The sequence below is a fragment of the Anolis carolinensis genome, chromosome 1 (assembly GCF_035594765.1).
Source record: "Anolis carolinensis isolate JA03-04 chromosome 1, rAnoCar3.1.pri, whole genome shotgun sequence".
Lineage (NCBI taxonomy): Eukaryota > Metazoa > Chordata > Lepidosauria > Squamata > Dactyloidae > Anolis > Anolis carolinensis.
In genome coordinates this window covers 368,608,102-368,616,168 of record NC_085841.1, presented here as the reverse complement: position 1 = coordinate 368,616,168, position 8,067 = coordinate 368,608,102, and positions in this window count along the sequence as shown.

Here is an 8,067-nt window from a genome sequence, read left to right as displayed (position 1 = left end):
TAGTTTGGGATGAAAAGATGGGCTTGGAGGAACCAGCCGCTTTGAATCTCTGTTGTGGAGAGAAAAATCAGGGTATCAATAAACAACAACAGCAACATTTCCTATAGGCGCATAGGTACAAATAGACCTCCCTCGCTCTGTATGCAAGACTCATAGATCATGGAACCCTAGAGTTGGAAGAGACCCCCAAGGGCCATCCAGTCGAGCCCCCTTCTGCCAGGCAGGAAGACAAAGGGCCACCCGGCTTCCATTCAAAAGCCTCCAGAGAAGGAGACTCCATCGGGCAGTTCTGCTTTTCATGTCCAGTGAGACAGAGAGAGAGCACTAGAGATAGTCTGTGGCAAAGTGACTTTGCTTCCTCTTTCAGGATTTTGCAACCGTTATTGACGGCAAGACGTGAGGGACGCCTGTATAGTTAAAGTGGGGCTGATTGCAGGCATTCAATTCTTGCAAAATGGGAATGTTTGGCTAGAGATGGACCTTTGCTCGAGGTCACATGGCTTCCTTGGGCTTTTTCCTGGATCAGAGCACATGGAAGGCAAGCGGGGATGGAGGAAAACCGCCTGCTTTTGGGGCCTTCCCAGAAAAGGAGGGTAGGTGGGTGGGTATGCTCTGGGGGTCTTTTTTAGTCAAATAGAAGATGTCCCCAGATCACAGGGGTGGTGGAGGGAGCCTTTGAGCAGAAGCCCTATGGCTCCCTTGGGGCAAGAGGAGAACCGCCTCCTTCCTTCCTTCCTTCCTCCATAGAGAAACCCGGCTCCTGTTTCTTCCTCATCCTCAGTTTCTGCTCTTGCTTTCCTGCCTGGCGGTGGGTCCCAATGCGCATGCTGGGCTCTGGTGTTTGCACCCCTGGCTGCTGCCACATCCTGCAGCCTTTGGGGTCAAGCGCACAGGCCTGATCCCTCTCGCTGCCCAGTGGGGCAGACCTTCCCAGAGCTGCCCTTTCCTTTCTCTTCCCTTCCCTTTGCCTCCTCCTCCTCCCTTTCCTTTCTACAAGGCATTAATCATTGCCTTGGCCTGCCAGCTGCTCCCAGAGGAGGGTGACTCACTGTCCTTCGCCATGTCAGCCCATTGTTCCCGTCACGGAGAAATACGGAACATTTCCCAGGCCTTTGAAGAGCCAGGCGCTTGCTCTCAATGTGCGGCCACCCTATCAGTCCCAACACATGGCCCTGGTGAGCGAGCGGAGGGGCAATGGGCGGAAGGCTCCCTCACAAACAGGCCCAGGCTCAGAGTCACAGGAGGCAGCCTTCCAAGAGCCCAGCCTCAAAAGTCAACACAAACTCAAGGGAAGGAGGACACAGGGCTGCCCAGGGCAGAGGCTGCCTTTGAGGGCAGGAAGGCTCTCCTTGCAGGGCCACCTCCAAAACCATTGTGGCTAGCGAGAATTGTAGAGCCCTAGAGTTAGGAGAGACCACAGTGGCCCCCTTCTGCCGGACAGGAAAATACAATCCAAACCCTCCTGACAGATGCCCACATACAGCTTCTCTTAAAAACCTCCAGAGAAGGGAACTCCCAGGCAGCCGTGGGTTCCTCTGCCAAACAGGTCTTATTGTCAGGAAGGCCTTCTTAATGTTTAGGTGGAAGCTCATTTTGCCATTCGAGTCCATGTCTCTATTGTGCCACAGTCGCTGGAGCAGCAGAAAATAGCCTTCCCCCTCCTCAACGTGATGGCCCATCTCTCCACCTAAGTGCCCCCTCCCCATCATGGCCCAGCACCCCCCCCCAACTGTTTGCTGGCCTTTGATGTCCTGACAAGGAGAAAGACCTCCGCCTTTGATGAATCACACCCCAGAAAGCCCCAAAGCACCTCGTGGAACCATAGAATCATAGAACCATAGACTTGGAAGAGACCCCAAGGACTATTCAGCGCAACCCCCTTCTGTTGGGCAGGAAGGCACAATCAAAGCACCCCGGACAGATGGCCATGCAGCTGAATTGCGGGTGACTGACTTCAGGGAGAGGCAGGCAGGGTCTTCCCTGGACAAAGGGCTGTGTACTGCTTCACAGTTGCGAGGGAGGGGGGGGGGGGAGTAGACCAGCATGCCTTCCTCAAACCACAAAGGTCAAAGGCAGTTGTGTGGGTCAGGTTTCTGGGCAGAGGGCAAAGGCCAGCTCCATTTGGCTAGGCAGGCCAACAGCTGCCAGGCAGGGTCTGCTTTTAAATGACAGCATCCATCCATCCATACTTAAGAATCATTGGTAATGTTCCATTCTCCGGGCGGATTCCAAAAGGGGCCGGGACAGAGAAGGAAGGCCCATTTTGTGCAGGGGGAGGGGGACAACCATTCCCCCCGTTTTGGCTGGTTGTCGTTATTCTATGACTCTAAGAGCAGCCATGGGCAAACCTGGGCCCTCCCTCCAGGTGTTTTGGACCTCAATTCCCACAATTCTGAACAGCCAGTAGGCTGTTTGGAATTGTGGGAATTGAAGTCCAAAACACCTGGAGGGAGGGCCCAGGTTTGCCCATGGCTGCTCTTAGAGTGTGCTTATTGCTTGATATTTTGCATTTTACAGATTAATCCCCTCCCCCGTTGTCCTCAATTTCTCCGTCCCTCAAAAGGATTTTGGAAGCTTAATTAGTATCTCCTTAATCGTTTACAATGTTGCCTGCTCACTGGGCCCAAGCCAATGCAACTGTTTATCCAAACATATGAACAATAGGAAAACATGCTTATAAGATACAACAATGCGAAATGACATTGAGGGCATCAAGAGAAACAAAGCAAACACCATGACCATAGATAACAAAACAAACTTTTCATGATATATCAAAGTAACTCAAACACTTTTATCTACCATATACAACCTAAACACATTCTAAACCAGCACCTACTAAGGTCATCTCCCAGCGTCCCCCTCGTTACCTGTTGACTTTGACTTATTTGTTGGTCCCCTGAAGGACTGCTTTACCATTTCTGCTTTTTGTAATACATTTCTATATTAGAAAAACAACAAGATTGTTCCCCTCATGGCTGCATAAAAGGAATGCATGTGCCTCAGTCTTTCTTGGATTTAGTCAAGGATTTCTCCTTCATCAAGAGTGTCAGTTTGTCCATCTTGGCTCCTTCATTGATCTTCTTCTGCCTTTTCTCATTGGATGAGAGGGAACCTGGGTCTGGCCTGGGCAAGCGTCCCTTGGTGAGGCAGCAGCGCCTCCTTGTGGCCGAAGGAAGAGAACCAGCCCCCAAAGCAAAAAAACCCCTTCTCTCCCTCTCTCCCTCCCCCCTCCCCTAATTTTATTCAAAAACTACCAGGGTCCCCAGCATTGCCCAGGTTATTAGAAGCAGTCATTTTTTTAATTTTACGAAATGCATAAGGTTGTGGGTGAACTACAGCTCACATTATGCCAGGTTAACTCGCTGAAACTCTATCAAGTTTGTCATGTTGGGCAAATGTGCTCTAGATGCATCCTGGGTGGGGTTCAGTCTGCTCTCCAGTTGTAGGATGAATTCCAACTCCCCCCATAGTGGGCCAGGCCCATCAAATCCCTCCAGTACCTTCAGTTGGTCATGGGGGTTCTGTGTGCCAGGTTTGGTCCAGGTCCCTCATTGGTGGGGTGCAAAGTGCTCTTTGATTGCAGGTGAACTACACATCCTAGTACCTACAATGGCTATAAATCAATGTAAATTTCCCCCCAAACCTCTCCAGGATTGTTATTTGGTCATGGGGGTTCTGTGTGCCAAATATGGTCCAGTCCATTGTCAGTGGGGGTCACAGTGCTCTGTCTTGATGCAGGGTGAACTACAACTTCCATCATGTGGAGTCAACCCCCCAAACTCTTCCAGTATATTTAGTTGCTACTGTGATGCAGACAGAGTTGAAAAGAATAGGAAAGACTTAAGGGAGAGGCTGTGGGCGGGATTATGCAAATTCCACACCATTGGAGAGAGTAAGGAACACTGCGATGGTTGCAGTGGAGGAAACACATAAAACCTAGGATGAAATTGTCTTCAAATGAAAGCATTCCTTGGGTGGTGGGCCATAGTGTTTGGGGAGGACATTGTCAGGGTTTGGGCTACATGTCCATGGCGTTCGCTTTAACCTGAAATGTAATTGGAGGGAGTGCTCTTGGAGGCTTCTCAACATTTGGACCTATACCTGTTTGTGGAAATGGGAGCCTCTTTGTGGAAGTGGGCACCCCAGCCACATACAGATTTTCACTTTTATTATGTGCATAAAAGATAGATAAAGCAGCCTGTGAGGTTTGCCTGCTTCTCACCCCTGAGCCAGAGAGTCCAGGGCCAGCGCATTCGCTCGCCATCCTTCTCCCAAAGCCTTTCCACAAACAGGACTGAGGCGGAGGCCCCCGTCCACGGGCGAAAGGGGTGCAGGGGGTGGCACCAAGCAAAGCCCCTTGGGATGGAGACCCCGAAGGTGGAATCATTGAACTGGGAGAGACCACAAGGTCCATCCAGCCCAGCCCTCTTGCCAGGAAGGAAGGCACCAGCCAAGCCCTCCCAACAGATGGCCATGCAGCCTCTGCTTCTAGGCCTCCAGAGAAGGAAGGAAACCCCACCCAGGAGGAAACAGATGCCAGGGCTGAACACCTCTTCTCACACCAGGAAGTTCTTCCTAAGATTTAGGTCAAGTCTCTTTTCCTCCCTCTTGAACCCATGCCCCCCCCCCCGTGTGCCCCTCTCCAGAGCAGCAGAAAAACTCCTTAATGTGACTCCCTTCCTTAATGTGACCCCTTTTCTAATATTTAAACCTGGCTCTTATGTGCACTTCTCTCACCCTTCCCTTCTCTAAGCAAAACATCCCCCATCTCCCTCATCTGAGCCTCAGAGGGATTCATGGCTTGCAGACCTTTGGGCGTTCTCTGGACCTCTTCCATCCTGTCCCTATCCTTCTTGAATAGTGTGGTCCAGAACTGGACAAAGGATTGATCCAGGTGAAGCCTGGCCTTGAAGCCCTGGTCTCTGGTCATTATTACATTTACATCCCTCTAAAATCTCATGGCCATCCCTTTTGGCTTTCTAGGATCCCTGGGTGTCTCCATGCCATGCAGCCCACTTCTCCTGCCACTCAGTTACTGTCAAACATGGACCCCCCCCCCCCACGGGTCACAATATTAAATTAATAAAGTTGGAACCACTGTGGAGCCTTGCACAGATTATTGTGGTTTTTTATTTTTAACCAATAAACTTTGTGAACATCTGAAGCTTCAGAGGAGCCTGGTAGCAGCTAACAAGTGCACAGGATAATTTTTGAATCAATGTTTCCCTTTTTAATTGATTCTATTGTCTGCAACCCTTAAATAAATGTTATCCTTAATTTTGCTTCTCTGTAGCTTCTTTCACCTTTTTGAGTCCTTTTACTTCCACTTCCACATTCCCCAATCGGGCCACATGGCCCTCCACGGGCCCAGAATGGGGCTGGTTCTCTCCCCTCTCCCCAGACTAACCATTCCCTGTCTCCCCCGAACCCCTCTGCCACTCTCCCACCACCACAAGAGCAAGACCCACAGACTCTGCATTTCTCCCCTTTTTATGTATACTTTCTATGTCTTGTCCCTTCACCTTTGCCCCAATAACCCCAGGACACACCCGTCGGGCCCACCTCAACACCTATGGATCCCCTCCGTCGGATCCCCCGTTATCCATGGGCCCCTCATGTGTCTTTTAATATTTCTATATTTTATGTCTTAATATAAAACATGGGAGTCTGAAGCCACTCGGCGTGACCCTGGTGACCTTTCGACAGCACTCCTAGACCCAGGACCTCCCTCCAGCAGTTTTCCTGGGCATCATTTAAGCCAAAGGACTCAATCCCCCATCATCTGTGACCCACACCACCATCTGTGCAACAGACAACAGGCTTTGGAGTTGGACCACCTGTTTATTGTGCAGCCACATGGACATTTGAAAAGATATCACCTGGTGTTTCCTTCCCTGATGTTGGGATGACTTGCTTTACTTTCCACCATGACATTTCCCCATTTCCCAGGAATGGACTCATAATCCCGTCACTTTGGACAATATGCTGCTTTGTATTATGGCGCAGAGTCGCCAGTCCCACACGGTCAGGGTTCATGTAAACAATCATCACAACAATCTCACTATCCGTGGCCATTTTGAATTGCTCTATTTGACAGTGCCGTTGGAAAAGGATCCAGGGCGGATGAAAGGCCACCAGCAATTGAAGGAGGCCAGAATCATACAAGCATTGTGTTGGGAGGGAGGAGCCATACGGGCCATTCAATGTGCAATGTTATTGTTACAAAGGAATAATACGGCACCCTCCGCCACCCATCTATTGCCTGGGAAGAAACAGTGGAAGGGGAGCAAAGAACCCTTCCTTCCTGGCTCCTCTTTGCTCCTCCTCAGAACTGGTGTGTGTGTGTGTGTGTGTTTGTGTGTGGTGGGGTCTCATTCTGAATGGACAAAACATGGCGGAGGAGGAGGAGGAGGGAGAAGCTGCTTAGAAACGCCGGAGGAGGAAGGAAGGAAGGAAGGAGAGGTGGCCGGCTGCAGCTGGTGTCTAGGGGAGACGTTGCCATGGAAACGAGGGTGATGATGGCGGTGGTGTCGCAGCAGCAAGTGTGCCTGTGTGTGTCGGGTGGGCCTGGCAGGAAACGGGCAGGGAGCAGCCTGTGTGTGTATCTGTGTGTATGGAGGGGCAATGGGCAGGGACCAGCCGGGCCCGATTCAGGCAACACTGAGGAGGAGGAGGAGGCCCAAGGCACAGGCCCAAGGGATGTGTGGACAGATGGGGTTGAGTGGCCAGAGGCCACTTTGGGCTTTCATGGTGCAGGGTCCCAAGAAAGAGACCTCCCCTTGGGCCTTGCAGGCACCCTTTTTGGCTTCCTTGACGGAGCCCGCCCTCTTCATCTTCCACCTTCCCCAGCATCCTCCCCTTTCCTGTCGAGTCCCATCTTCTTGTGATCTCTCCAAAGCACAGCAGCCTCCATTCGGTCTTCTCGTCTGATTGTCTTTTAACATTTGTCTCATGTATTGCAATATGCCTATGTTTGAATAGGGTTGTATTTCAACGATGTTTTAATATGCGCTTTTCTAGATGGCTTTGACTATGTTGTGCCCCATCTTGAGCCGAAAAGAGAGACGAGTCAATAGAAGTTGCTTCTTTTGTTGTCACTATTATTATGCGTTCAGATTTGATTTGCTCTCATGATCTTTTTTTGACTTTTTTCACATTAATCACAAGATATCCCCAAAAGGATGAATGTTGGCTTCTTGCCACACGTGATAAAAGGAACCTTGTGTTTCTCATATTTCCAACATAAATCTTTGGCTCTACTATATGATCCTAGAATTTCATGCTGGAGTCAAACTTCCATTTAGATGTAATTTCATTTCAAAACACCTTTAAGATCATTCCTCAATGTAATTGTAAAACCCTTGGTCCAAGTCTTTCTTATTGCTGCAACTCAATGTTATAACTCCGATGCTGGGCCCATCTAACCCGACAATCTTGAACTCGTTCCTCTTCCAACGATGTCGGCAACAAAATTTTATACCCGTTTTCCTCCCAATCAGGAGCTCATCACCCAGGTGCCATTTAATTCCAAACTCTGATTTCTCTTTTTCAAAGAGCTTTTTATCTAATTTAAACCTTTCGTGGAGCTGTTTATACTGATTCCAATGGAAATCATCACCTTCCTTTATTATCTCATCCTGAGTTTTAAATTAACTTGATCATTTCCAAAGTTCAGCAAACCTTTTTCTACTTTAATCCTTTTCAGAGCTCTTCTTCTCCAACCCAGTAAAGGTTTCTTGATCACAATAAATTCTAATGTGTATATAGTGCTGGCATTTTAAGCTCATTTCAAGCTATTTTAAAATGATTTTTAAAGATATAAATATGATTTGTTTTTAACTTTTGCATTAAGTTTCTTTTTTAAAAGAAGTGTCTCTGTTTTCTTTCTCTGTTTATTTTTACTCTGTTGTCAAAATTTAATAAAAAATTCATTTTTAAAAACATTTCCCCCCAGTTGTATTATGTTTTTAAAATCCCCTTGTGTATGTGTGTGTATATATAGAGAGGCAATGTCACCCCCTTGAATCCCACGCTGGAAGAAGGGTGGAGTATACGTTTTTAAGAATA